Here is a 15,582-nt window from a genome sequence, read left to right as displayed (position 1 = left end):
AGATACAACAAGGCAAATTTTTGAACTCTGCTAACACTGGCAGTCTTGGCATTGTGAGCTCCTAGGATTTTATTCTAAGTTTTATAATGCATCTTATTTTCTTTAAATCTTGCTTTTGAAGTCCTAGGATTACTAAGCCCTAAGATAGGGACACTATACATTCATCTCTTAAAAGTAAGCTTCTAGTTTTCTTATGCTTGTCAAGAATAACTTGTATGGGAAACATTAAGGCTCAAAACAGGAGAAAAAATCATCCTCAGTATCCAAAAAATCTTAACACACACTTCAAGCCAAGCACACAAAAACTGAATTTATGAAGCACTATTTCCATTAAATCTGCATTGAAAATGTGATGATGTATTAGCAAGTCCTTTGTTTTAATAGTACAAATAAAGTATCTATGGCAGTAGAACTTAATTACAGAGCTGTAAAATTCAGAAGCAAAAGGATTAATGTAATACAAAGGTATTGATTTTCTTTCGAATGTGTACCAAGCAGTAATAGGCAGTTATCTTTTCTCATAAGTTTTGCAATTTTACAACCGATTAATTAATAAATAATGAAATAAATTCAAAACAGACAGTCTGATTACTGGAAGATCCCACAACCTGGTTCTCGAGATTTACAGTAGTTCTGTAATTCTAAGAATTCTGCAGCAATCTGAATGTAATAATAAATTGCAATAAATTCAGAGAGCCTGTCATACAATTCAATGTCCTTTCCAAAAACCAGCAAATATATACGTCTCAAAACACAAAATACATCACCAAAATCGTAAACGAGGAAAAAAAGAACGATAAGTTATGAGTTTATTGTATACATCAAAATTTTAAACCCAACTGAATTCCAAATGGCAGAAGACCCACCAACCCGGTATGACGCAAGCAAAGCCTGATGAGTACAATGGGAAAATGGCAGTCAAGAAATACACAAAGATAAATCATCTGCCTAGCACAGGCTTGGAGATGGAACACACACTGTGAGAAACTCCTATACACAGACTAGTCTATGTGATCTGATGGTCTTAAATGTCAGTAATAAACCTTAGAAATAAATCTTTCATTTATGGCAAAGCTGATATCAAGCATAAAGTAAAGGGGTAACAATCAAGTAAGAGCAGCAACAAATATGCCTTGCAGTAGGATCTGGAAGTGACTAGAAAAAGGAAGCAGAAGGTAAGAGAGGATTGATAAAAGCATATGCTGCAATCATTAGCTTTTATAAGATACTGGCATGACAAAATAAGAGACTCCTGCATCTTTAAGAGATACCGCCTGTTGTCAGTAATACTTAATGAAAGGTTTAATGTATGTGATATGACAAGTGGGAGTCAGAGACCTCCCAAAGAGTGAGAAATAAAGTCATCCTACAGGCAAAGTCAACAAAAAAATCTCACTTCTATAACCAGACTCCTGAAAAGAGGAAAAAAAAGTGTTACTGTAGCACATGATTCTAGTTACTCAATTTAGTTTCTTGTTTACTGCAAAAAAAATAGCTAAAACTAAGTTCAATACAATTAAGTCACGCTTTGAACTGAAACTATCTCTTCACTTCAATTAAGTCACACTAGCACAATCCCCATAAGACTCTGAAGTAAGGGAAAACAGTCAGCAAAATAGTTTATTTTTCCAGTTGTCCTTTGTCATTGATAGCTTGTGTCTGGAGTGAAAAAAATAAAAAGGATAAAAGTAGTGCAAGTAGTCAGATGAGCCATTACATTATTTGCCTTCCAATTTGGCTCTCAGGTAACTCCTATCAAGCCATTACTGAAATTACTGAATTACTGATATTTACTGCTACACTTATTACTCAACCACTATAGTCAGAGCAGTTTAATCACCTGTGTCAAGTTGATTTCTGTGTAACAGCTTTCTTCAAAACAAACACCAATACAGTCAAAGAAAAGTTTCTCTATTTGCCTCCTCATTCAAATGCAAAACAAAACCACCTCTTAAACTTGTATTTTCATACCAAGGAATAAGAAAACCCCTAGTTTTCAAGAAAGATCTCACTGATGTGAGGACCAAGCTGTAAGTTGGCAGCATACTCCTTACACATCTACCAAAAAAAACCCCCATAATTGCTGTTTTATCTCTGTCAAAATGCAAAGCTCAAGTTTCCTGGATTTCATTAAGACTGTGGTGAACTTCCTTTTCTCCCCTCTTCTCCTTTTAATTAAATTTACATTTCAGGAAAAAAACAGACCTTAGTCTCATACCATACTAGGTTTTCTTTCCAGATCCTAGTTCTTGCGAGAGTTACACATTACATCTATCTAGTAAATGATCTGAAAAACAAGAATTAAACCCAACACCACGCAATCTTTGAACATTTGACAATTTCTTCAAAGTTGCAGTGTCATTTGCTAGGCAAACGATTTGTTTCCTCCCCTACTTTCAGCACTCTCCTGAAGGAATGAACCAAGGGGAAGCTACAGGTGGTTGTAGAGGAGAAGGAACAGGAGACAGCAGCACACAGCTGTGCTTGGCACTCTCAACCTGCGGACCAGCTTCTTGACAAGCTTCCTTGGAAGATAACAGCTGCAGCAACAGCACTCATCTATCCATAAGACTGCAGGATGGGAGGCAGAGAGAAAAACATAGGGCCTCCCATGCTTAGGTTGTCTCTGTCACGACTTCCTCCTACCTTCCATGCTGGGCTAAGAGCAGGGAGGAGAGGGGTCACTAGACTGGGGCTCTAGCCCTACCCTCTCCTTCAAAAGGTGAATTCCAGCATATAATGAAAGGTTTCATTAAGTGGAACAAAAAGGGAATATGGCACACTTCTGGTGACGAAGAAGAGGACCCCTGGGGAATATAGCTGCAGAGAAAAAAGGCCAGAAGTAAAGGCAGTAATATGGGGCAGTCGAGCAGCAGAGTGGTGGTGCTGAGGGATGTTCAGGGGTAATGAAAGAATAAGAAAGGGCTTAAAATATCACAGAGACAGGAAAAAAAGGATAAAGGAAGCAGGATGATGAAAGAGGAATGCAGAAGTGAATGAATGCTATAGGAAGGAGGAAGAAAGTGGCAACGCTTGTCTAAAGGGCAGTAATTTTGGAGATCTACAAATCTTGTGAAGATTAAACTACATTTGAGTGAAAAAAGAACCAGGAAGAGTAGACAATAATAATCAAGTCAAATTTACTTATGGAAAATCAACATTTACACAAAAGTAAAAAGAAACTATGATGCACTAGACACTGAAAAGCAGCCTTACTATTTACGTGCAGAAAATGTATTTTATCTCTGCAACAATGAAGGATGACCCTGGCAGAATTGTTTATAAATTCTTCTCCACGTTTAGGCAGTATCCAAACACATATATATTGGTATTTCCAGTAAAAATTTTCAGTAACATGTTTTAGTTATTCCCCTATAAAATGAGCTGAAAAATCTCTACAGGAAACTGAGGTTTAAATTATAGTTCATGTACACTTTCTATTGGGGAGGGGTTATAAATACGAACAAAAGGAATGATCTACAATAAAAATTAATTCTGACAAGTTTTGTTTCTTTTTAGTAACTAAGTAACTAAAGAAAACATTACACCATCTTGCTATATAAACTCCACCACTTTTAGCATTGAGCTCATGACTCCTAGATGTTTCATGACAAACGAATGATAATCAGGTACTGATATAGGTTGAGTTATCATCATTAATTTAGCATCTAATTATTTTAAAGGATAACAGGAAGAAGAAATAATCGTTTTACTTATTATATTACTGTTCTGAAGGGCATTTCCACTAAGGCACACCATAAAAATGCAGATCTGCATAGTACATCTAAATTGAGAGTTCTTTTTCATAAAAGTATATAGGTAATTAGTTCTTTCTGTGAGTTGACTCAGAACAGATGCATTGTAAATCAGTAAATCCAACTGTTTAATTTTAGCCTGGGAGTCAACTAAGGGAAAAAGAGTGCTCTTTACTACTCTGCTTACTGCCAAAATGGCTCGCTTACCCACATTCCAAACAGGCTTTACCAATTAGCTATCCCATGGCACCACAGCCATTTTCAGTCACTTCCCAAGCTGAAGAATGAGAGATGAAGTAGAAGTTAGAGGTTGCAGTTACACAGCATAAAAATTAAACACACAATCTTTTTGTCTACTTTGGTATATCAATGACAAGACAATATGATTGTCTTGCAAAATAATCATTTTATCTAAGAGATGGAATTGTGCATTTCATCCTGAATTGCCGAGTCAGACAAGGGAAACAGGTATTTCAAGCTGCATTGGTGCATGTGACTGTGAAAAAATATTTTTACATTATACCAACTACGGTAAGTTATTAAATTTTGTCTAACTACTGAAATACGTCTGCATGTCTTCCTATTCAAGACCGACTTGAATGCTTACAGATGGCCTTTTCTGTAAGCATTATTCCAATTTTATCTCAGAGTAAAACCTCCAAGCTACTCTACTTTCACAGACTCTTATGTTCACCAAGCACTTAAAATAACACCAAGATCAATTAGTTTAGTTGCTTAGACAAACAGTAGAGTATTTCATTAAAAAAGAAGTAGTGAGGTAACACCATCCCATGAGCTAAGGTGCTTTTGGTCTGTAACATCAAACACAGTTGCTTCACACAACAGTCATTATTTGCTCAAGTATACATCCACCACAACATTTTAAGATCATTTCTTTCATTTTTCTTTTGATCTTTGGAAACTTTCAGTAAGAATATACTTCTAGTGCTATCATTACCTTGTTATTCTCCCAACTGAGGTTTATAGCACAAAAGCAATATGCACTGCAACAAAAGTGGTCAGCACCATTATTTTTATTTCAAAAACAGAGAAAGTGAGTCAGAGAAGTGAAGTTATTAGATCATATAGCAGGACAGCAGGACCCGAAGATAGAATTCAGATGCTAAAGTTATGTTCCACAGCTAAGTACCTATGCTAACTAGTAGCAAAAATAAATGTAGGAGTGGGACTTGCATTAATTTCAACTAAATGTTCTGATAAGCCATTGTTAGGACTGAAGAAAATAAATATCTCCATCAATATGCATACCCAAATACTCACAAATGCTGAATTATAGACATAAACATAACATAATGAGGTAAAACAGAAAACCACTGAATACAATGGTTAACAAAAAGGGCTATATGTAAGGTATCATTTTTCTAGAGTACATTTCTGCAAATCAATCTGAAGCAAGGTGTATCAAATAAAGGTGTGGCAACCCTCTGCTCTTCAATGTTAGGAATGGAATTGAATTCATTTAGTATTTTGTCTTTCTTACTGAGGAAAAATATTATGACATGCTAAGATGAAAGCTGTCACAAAAATGCTAGAATGTTCCCAATTAAATTGTTTGCTGTATGTTTGGGGGGGTGGGGGGGAAGAGAGGAAAAAAGGATCTTGAAAGGCTGCTTTATTTTCCAAAAATTCATTTGAGCAGGACCTTAATTTCCTTTAGAGAACAGAGCAATGTTGATTCAGTTGAACAATTTAATAGATAATAACAATCAATAAAAATAAGCAATGTGCAAGCAGCTGTAGTATAAAGCAATGTCAGACTTATTGGGATGATTACTGAATTATCTCTTTAAAAACATAACAGCGATATTCCTAAGCTGTGCTGCATAGCATCTCTTCCTTAATTTCTAGGGGTTTAATACAAGAAAATCTCATTCAAGTTATCATTCATTCATGTTCACTTTTAAGTCCTGTTTATATGACTCCTACTATTCTGTAAATATGAGAATGAGTCTTGAATGATGGCTTGAAATTCAGCTGACAGAATGGACTACACAGATAGAAAGGAAGGATATATATTGATGACTTCAAAACCATACTGTCAGTGAGTGAATAAAGTGGTACCACAGAATTGTTTAGGTTGGAAAAGACCTTTAAGAGCATCAAGTCCAACCACTAACTTATCACTGCTAAGCCCACCACTAAACCATGTCCCTGGTCCTGCGGGTCAAACTATTTCTGATACAAGCCAGCATGCCATTGGCCTTTTTGGCGACCTGGGCACACTGATGACTCATGTTCAGGTGGCTGTTGATGAACACCATCAGGTCCTTTTCCTCCACAGAGCTTTCCAGTCACTCTGACCCAAACTGTAGCATTGTATGAGTTGGTTGTGACCCAAGCGCAGGACCCGGCACAGCTTGAACCTCATCCACTTGGCCTCAGCCCATCGATCCAGACTGTTTAGATCCCTCTGTAGAGCCTTCCTGCCATCAAGCAGATCAACATTCCTGCCCAACTTGGTGTGATCTGCAAACTTATTGTAGGTGCACTCGATCCCCTCATCCACATCATTGACAAAAATATTAAACAGAACTTGCCCCAGTACTGAGCCTTAGAGAACACCACTAGTGACCATTTTAGAAAACATGAAGTGTTTGGAACACTACTTTTATTTTTTTCATCAAGAAACAGAGAGAAATATGATGTTCAAGTTGTCCGGAGACTGACAAAACACAGTGTATCCCAAATTGAGTCCAAGCAGAGGCTGTTATGGGAGACTGAATGATGCAAGCAGGTATTCAGAAACTCAGCAGTGCTTACGACTAAATGCTTCAGTTTACAAAATTGTCTATAAAAGTCTGGTCTCCTTTGTCTTACCCCCTCCACAAAGTTGCACTAGAAAACTATCTAAAATTTGATGTTATAAATCTGATAATCAATCTGACTCTAAGCCCTTAGACTGTTCTTATTATGAAAATTAATGGACAAGATCTGCTCTGCTAGCATTGCAATATTTTCTCTTATGAAAGAGCTATGTCTCAGGCTACCAACAGTTCTGCTTCTGTATCTGAGACCATCATTTTTACATGTATGATCAAGATGACTTCAGACTTCTAAATAATGCCATAGAATACATTAATTGATCATACCTGACCAGGTTTTCAAAATCCTAATAAAGATTTGAGAATTTAGGTTGGTTAGCTGTGCAACAAAATAACTCAAACGTGTTGTAAAGTCAAGGCTCCTCCTTTTCCATATGGAAACAGTACAACTTGCAGATGCTTACTCTTATGGATCAAGAGAAGACTGAACATTCCATTAAAGGAAGAAGTTGTTCAGTGCTATGAAGAAACTAATTTTTTGTTTTCTCTACTTGGCTGAGACCTCATTGACCCTATTTTATAGGCTCTGACAGCTATTTTTCAGGACTTTCAGTCTCACTTGTAAAATGCAATAATTCCATGAAATGGATTTCTGATCAACTACTGAAAACAGCTTCTCAAGCAGACTAGAAATAAAATGTTTATATGGATTTTTTGAATAAAAATAATTTTGTTAATTCCTATATTTAATGGACTGAGATTAGAAATTAGAACAGTAAGGCAGCAAATCTCTTCTCAGGTGTCTAATACTACTTTTGGATCATATTCTACTCTGTAACAAAAAATACGAACATATTTATAAAATAAAGAATACTATAGCTCAAACCTAGTATTCTTCTAAGGAATCAACATACATGAGGGCAAAGCAGAATTAGAGATGTATTCTACTGGAATTCCCTACACAAATTCCACAAGGTGTTTCATCAAAGGCATTTAAAGAAATTATAGGGGATAGAGAGGAAGTTAAATAGCTAAATAATTTGAGAGTGGGTAAGTTATTTATTAGAAAAGAAATAGTGATAACATAGTAATTTTCACTATAGAAGAAAGCAGAGTCCTGCATGGACCTGTGCTGCCCAAGACATTCCAGGAGATTAATGTGATGACCAACTCTGCTGAGCTATCCAGAGTAACCAAGAATACAGCAGACTGAAGAACCCCCAAAGTATCCTACCTGATTCAGTGCAAATAAATCTATTTTTCCTACTGGTATCATTCCCTCATAACAACTGAGCTAACTGCTTTGACTCAGAAAACAAGATTTCTGATTATTCTAGGAAAGTATTGGCTCAATGTTTAGTAGGAAGGAAGGAAGAGGCAATAAAACAGAAATTATAATCTCTTCCACTGCATAAATCCATTGTGTACACAGATACTGAGAACAGTGCATGAAGCTCTGGTCAGTTAAAAGGGTAAGTTTTAAGCATTCAAACCTGGAAATTTCTGTTTCACAATACCATTCATTCAGCATTTATGCTCCCTGACTCACTCTATGCCCCATGCCAAAAGCATTATACATTCTCCAAATCCCAGAGCCGAGAGCACTGAAATAAAAATGCATGCACACATGTATCTTGAATTTCGCTTACTGGTTAAGTCATTTTCTTTTCTTCATTTTTAAAAGATTGCCTATTTACTACAGCCAGTTCCAAAGCAAATGGGTTTTGAACAACTCCAGGTCCAAACAACCTGGATGTGGACCTCCAAGCATTAGACAAACTGTAAGAGTAGAACCTCTTTTCCGAATGTCGTATTATTTGAAGATTTTTATGATTGCATTGTTTTTTTACAGTATGTGTACAAATGTGTAAGTTCCACCAGTAGCTGCACATAACATACTGTCTACACAGATGTTAATTGATGACACCAGGGTTTGCAGATAGGTAACAAGTGAGTTTTAATCATTGCAGACAATCCTGCAGTACACTTAGGATTTTTAAAATCTCCGAATTCCACACAAAAACTTCTGCACAAAGAGTTATATCTGAAGGTCAAGGGGCCATGGAGAGGCAAGTTACTGAGAAAACACTTGTCAATGGACAAATACCTATTGCAAGGAAGTAAGGGAAATAAATATTTAGGCAGAGTGATTGCTGAGTAAAATCTTCCAGTTGCTAATGCAGGAGCTTTGTCCAAAAAATACCTGTGCACTGGTTTTCTGAATCATATCAGGAAGATTGTTTCAGATTGTTTCCTTGGAAAGGGAAAGCCCTGAACTGCCCATTTTACTAAATTAACTTTATTCCTTGCAAAACAACAGGACTACAAAAACACTGAGAATCAAACAAGTCTGTACCAGCTAGATGGTGGACTGAAACCGAAACTAAAGCATCTTGATTGACAAATGACTGATCTTGAAGATTTAACAGAGAGCTTGAATGCGTTAGCTGAAAGTTTGCATAATATCAGGATGAATATCCCTGAGGACTCGGATCTTTTTTGCAGTGAATGAGTATGTTTTCAGTAAGGGATAGACAAAGCCCAAAAACCTATATGAACTATCGTATTATTTAGCATCAGGCTGATCAGGTTGCAAACTTCCACAGTTCCAGCTGAATAGCTCATAGGAAGAAAGAAAAGATTGGAAAAAGTGAGAACAAAAGTCTCAAAACTGTCTTAAATAGGCTAAGTTTGAAGGGATTAGTCATATAGAACCATTTCTAGACTTGTGGAATACATGTAAAGTCAGAGATATGGCAGGAGGACATCAGAAGTGCAGATTTACCTTCGTCTTTAAAGGTCAAACTTTCTCTTCACATCATAAGATACTCATAATCATCAGCCCAGAAAAACAACCAGGAAGACGACGTTACTGTTATCAGTCCCATTCAGCTTAAAAAGGCAGAAAATAGTTGAGGTCTGATCCAAGGCTTTGAAATCATGAGAAACAGATCTTTGCTGGAATACTTAATCTCACTCATCCCAACCAGGGAAGAAAGGATGACAAGCCATCATCTCTCTCCATGTAGAGAAAAATGTCAATCATTATCATAGAATCACAGAATGATAGAATGGTAGGATTAGAAGGGATCTTTAGAGATCATCTAGTCTAATCCCCCTACAGAAGCAGGTCCACCTAGATCACGTTGCACAGGAATGTGTCCAGTCGGGTCCTGAAGACCTCCAAGGAAGAAGACTCCACAATCCCTCTGGGCAGCCTGTGCCAGGGCTCCCTCACCCTCACATTGAAATAGTTTTTTCTTATATTTAAGTGGAACTTTTTGTGTTCCAGCTTCATCTCATTACCCCTTGTCCTGTTGCTAGATAGAACAGAAAAAAGGGATGTCCCAGCCTCCTGACATTCACCACGTATGTATTTGTACATAGTAAGACACCCCTCAGTCTCCTGTTTTCTAGACTAAACACTCCCAGCACATACATTAACCAAATGTATGACCCTTAGCTAAGCTATTAGGTATTGTTAGATAATAAGCCATCTTTACTTTTCTGCTACGAAAATCAGCAGAGTGCAGCTTTACTACCAGTTCAAAATCCATGATCCTATGATCTGTAGACAGTTAACTGCATCGCAATATATATTACCACACTGATATTGGGATTGCATCCTCCCTTTTTCTGTGACCAGATTGGTAGATCACTACCACACTATTTGTTCTTTTCTGACACAACATTATGAGAAGTTTGTGAACTAATGATATAGGCAAGGCAAGCAATGCCTCAATATATCTCCTTGTACGTGATTTTTCAATGGAATCTCCAGTTTGTTACTTTTATAATATGCATTTTAAAGACATCAAATGCTCTGAAAACTGCCAAGAAGTTTCTCAATACAGTTCAGCTTCTGTGTTTATAAACACCTCGCTATTGTCTGCCAAAATGTTATTTCACAATTTCTTACAGCAGTTTTCCTCTGGGAACTGCAACAGGACTCTTCCCTTTTGGTAACAGGGCATCAAGGGAGCTATTTTCATTCCTTCTTCAGAATCTGAACATTTGTAGCACTGTGACTATGGATACCAACCGGTCTTGCACTTTAAGTTGTAAAACTGAAATCTCTTCAGCAGGAGATGCCTCATGTGCCTTGTCTTAAAAGTAAATTGAAAAATATATAGCTATGGTTTCTGTTCCTTCTTTCTTGAACATTATCACTTCTCAAAGACAACAGGAAACACAGGAGATTCACACAATGCCTTAGGTGCTCGATTAAAAGAATATACAGAGGTTGAAGAATAAGAAAAATAATCTAAGGCGGCAAGCTTTACAGTAGAAATTCCACATAAGATTACGCTTCCCTATAGCAGAAATATAAGTAGAGGAAGAATGGAAAACTCTGTATCTTCTAAGTAGAAAATCATAAATAAATAATATAGTCCTTTATATTGTTTATAAGAACACTTCATGCTCTATACCAGCCATTCAAGATTGTAATAAATAGCATATAAATGAGTTGCCAACAACGAGCCAGAATAAAAATAGCCACAGCATGTTACACTGTCAAAGTTGTGACACTGCAAGATAGATGAAGTTACACAGGCAGTTCTACTTCAAATTACATTTTTTTTCTTTTTTTTTTCCAAAAATATGTGCACACCAACAGAAACTTGATACACAAGCTCCAGTTGAACGCAGCTAAGTTTATTTTTAAAACAACTTTAAAAAACACTAAATTTGTACTGCTTGATTACTTAGTGGAAAAGTTTTAGATACTAAGAACATAAAATGGGAAGGTTTTGTAATGGACAGTCAGTCCTTTTGCAGCTGATGTTTGTATAGGTAATAATTTCAAAAGGGGCTTGTATTTGTGAATGACACTATACACACATTAAAAATTCCATTTTATTGAATCTCTGCTCAATCTATACAAACAAGGAACATAACATTTTAAAGGTAACTTAATAACATATTAATACCAAATTTGAATGCATTTTTGCAAGTCCGTTAAAGATAACTTGATTTTCATTTTTACAGTACCACTGATAGACTTGCACCTGTTGCATAAAATGGAAAAGCCTTCCTCAAACAGGGAAACCTACATGTAAGAAAGGAGGGAGAACAGATAAGCATCTCTACACACACTGAAATAATTGTAGTGAGACACAAAGAGGCATGGACTAACTGACATCTCAAATGTGGAACTAACTCTGTTCACAACTAGAGAAGATGAGCTAGCTTCAGAACGTCCTGGGAATGTGCTGTAGTTTCAAGAGACTCTAGAAAAAACATTTCAAATTAACTGTATACCACATATTGAAGAACTTTTTCAAGATATACAATGTACTGCTAACTGAAAAATGCCCACAGAGCATAAATACCACAAAGAAATGCTTTGCTGCTGCATGTTGTGAAACTGCCAACAATTCTTATTGAACTTATGTATCAGTGTATTGAATGCATACAGTCCAACACGGATTCCTTGCCTGTTGTTTCTTTTGCTGCTTCTCTAACTTCATTCCATGTGGGATGCTAGTTAACTCATCAGAATAACTTTCCTTTTATAATAGTCTTGCAAATAAACATAAAATGTAGAACTACACAATTAATTATTAATCACAGATACAGTCATCCTATATGAACTGTAAAATTGCACCTTTCCTGGTATCGATTTTATCCCCTTCTAGAATAACTTCATATATACTAGTCACAAAGAGGAAATTATATGACATGTCTTCTAATTATTTGTTAACTTCCTAAACTAGCATTTATGCTACTAGAAATGTAAAGTAATTCAGACATTATATTATGATGGTCACTATGGATGTTACAGACAGAGATTAAAGAAAAATCTCAGATTGGTATGGGAAAACACACAGCAAGTCTTTCACAGAGATTAAGAAATTATTGTTAAAAATGCCAAAAAAGAAAGAATCCGCTAAGCTCCAACATGAGTAATATTGAAAGGCACTATCATCCTGCTTTTGTTACTGAGAGTCATTTTGAGTATTTTAAAAGTATTTTAAAAAACTGAAATCATCTTCCACTTCATGAAAGTTCCTTGGTAAATTCAACAAAAACCTCTAAAATATTAGATTATTGAAGTAACTTTTCTTAGTAATACAATGAATGATACTGTAATCACCTACAGACAAATAACAAACACATATCTTTAGAAGTTAGAGGGCATAAAATTAATTTAAGCTAAAGGTGCTGTTTAAATCTTCACAGCACAGTACAGTATAAATGCCATGAAATATTACCAAAAAAAAAGGGCAAATTGTATTCAGAATACCTTAAGGATATTCAGACTGTCAAACTAGATTATTATAAAAGCTGCTTTCTTTTGCCTGAAACAAAGCTGTGAGCTTCCAATACAGCAAGCAGGAAAAGTTAGTGTCTTTTCATCAGAAATTAATGAACAGAACTACAAAAAAGCCAAAGTTCATTACATTCATTTCTACCTTCAGTGAACTGGGAGATGGTTATTTGATGTTTACTAGTTGTTTCGAAATTAATGCATCATTTAGTTGACATAGAACCAAGATAGTCTTCTCAATATCAGCTTTTCTGTAAACTTCAAATGTACAATTAAGGTCAGTTGCTATTATTTAAAAGATTCAGAAGAGCTACATGTGCATTCAAAAAACTGGAAGACCTCATACAGTAAACTCATTTTCTTTCAGACTGAAATATGCATTCTTGAATGGTGTAAAGACTTATAATCACTATCTTCTCACACATGGGGATCTAATCAGGAACTTATAAGGGACGGGCTTGCTAAATATCATAACTAATATTTTTTAATTACAAGAAATCTGTATTTGATTAACTATGCTTCATTTACATTAAAGTATTACACAATTATGTAAACATATCTATTTTCAAATCTGGTTTTTAACCTCTTCAATCACTGAAAAACCTTTACAAAAATTGCAACAAAATAAAATGTGATTATATCCATTTGATTAATTAATATGAAATGTTGTTTAGTTCAGCCGGTGCTTTAAATCACTTCCTAGCTTAACTGAGAGCAGCAATTTTACTTTCACTTTTGGGCCTGATACACCACCATTACTATCTAATGGGCTATTATTTACAAAATAAAAACAATAACAACAACAACAATAGCTACTGATATTCACAGTATTAGTAGTATTACTGACAATAGCAGTAATTGTAGTATTAATATTATTTGCATTATCAATATTCTTGAGCACAAACTTCTCCAACATGGGCACTGGAAAATTACAGGTAAACTAAACTACAAAATCGAATCTCTTAACTAGTAGAAGTGCAGAAAGCTGCTGTCATACATTTAGGTCACAGTGGGAGTTTTTAAATATGTTGCCTTGAAAAACTGATTTTTAAGTGAAACCAGCTTTCACGTTTTCACAGTGTCTTCTGAGAGAAATGTTACAAATATGTAACCTTTAGTATTATTTTGTCAGTAGGCTGAACACTGCAGCTTTATGATTTTACAAACCTCATTTAAGATTTTTAATGGAAAAAAAAGCATTAAGTAAACTGTATAAAACATCTGCACAAGCATTATAAGAACACTGAACTTATTTACAAAGCAAATATTCCTGCAGATGGCTAACAATATACAATGATGTCTTCAGAACATTACTTTTCTTACCAGATCTTTTGGGGATATTCTCTGAAAGAGTGGTATGTGCTCTTGTGTCATATTTTATAGCTCAGCAAAAACTGTACCTGCTACAAACTACTTGACAGATCAAGGTTTCCTGCATTTGATAGCACACAGGTCAGACTACTAAAATTATAACTAAAAATAAATCCAATCAGGTAAAAATAATAAGAAAATAATCGGAGTGTTCTAAGCAATCAAACATTAAAAGGAATGTTTACTTATAACCATGACTTAGATACTCTGTGCAACCTTAAATTTTCTGCATGACAACACATGTTGCAGGCTGTATATAGTCCCTACCACGTAACCATAGCACTAGCTAAACAAATTGTTTGCTAATTTAGATGCTTCGGAGCTGCATTTCTATGCTGGGGCTGGAGATGCACCAGTTCTAAAACCAAGAGGTGAACACAACTGCAAGCACACTATGTAATTTCTGTACCTGTAAGAGGAAAAAACCTAGAGTTATCTCTTGTTTGTTTTCTTGATATTAAGGGAAATAACTCTGACCAGCTGCTTCTTGCTCAGCTCATTAACCTCATAGTCCTTTATTACGATTATAACACTGAGTGTAGAAACCAGATTTCTGGAATAAAATGCAGATGTTTATACTTGTGCCTGTTTATAGTTTTATGTTTTGTGATACTAAGTGGATACTTGGCTTTTGGATTAGGGGGTTGCTGTTAACTGAGGAGAACTGTTTAAAAAGTGACTGATGTATAAGCATTTCAAGCCTGCAGCTGTCATTCTAATAAAACTCCATCTTGGATCATGGACTAAGTAATTTTAAAGTTTAAGTTACAGGTTTAAAAGAAAACCAGGTTATATATACTGTTAAAAGGAGCAGTACCATACACACTATGTTCCAGTTGCTTACCACTCCTTGCTATATCACTAATTTTGTGGGGAATACACTTTGATTTCTTACTATTGATGCATAGCTGGTTTCTCATTTTATGTAAATTGATGTCAAGTCGTAAGGTTAATAAAATCATGCAAATTTTCTGTAAATCTTAATATATGCTTAGCTATATCCAGAGTGACAAGCCAGATGCCACACAGTGTCCAACTCAAGAATACGACAAGATAGTTGAGAATAATTCTGTTTACTTAGCTGTTTTCAGTCCAAGGCAAAAGCAGATTAATTCTTTGTATGACTGCCTTGGAAGTTTTCCATTTCATGTTCTTATTTTACAGATACATGCAATGGAGAGAATCTTTGTCTTTACTTAAAAACCAGAGAATGTGCCAGAATAAAATTTCATGTCATTGATATCTAGGAATATCCAAGTTGTTTTTGCACAGTAAGTAACTTCAGTACCTCCTTAATTTAAGCAAAGTAACTTCTATTCAGATCAATCTGGTTGCATTTGTGGTGCACCTCAGAGAACAAAACAGCAAGGCTCATGACAGCAGTCTGCTACATTTATGGACA

General features: G+C 35.6%; 1 protein-coding gene across 6 annotated transcripts in view; it reads right to left on the bottom strand.

The window, feature by feature from the left end:
- Positions 1-15,582, bottom strand: part of VPS13B (vacuolar protein sorting 13 homolog B) — a 457,128-nt gene that overhangs the window by 255,552 nt on the left and 185,994 nt on the right. The window lies entirely within an intron of this gene.

The sequence above is a fragment of the Colius striatus genome, chromosome 4, assembly GCF_028858725.1.
Source record: "Colius striatus isolate bColStr4 chromosome 4, bColStr4.1.hap1, whole genome shotgun sequence".
Lineage (NCBI taxonomy): Eukaryota > Metazoa > Chordata > Aves > Coliiformes > Coliidae > Colius > Colius striatus.
This window is presented reverse-complemented; position numbering and strand designations above follow the sequence as displayed.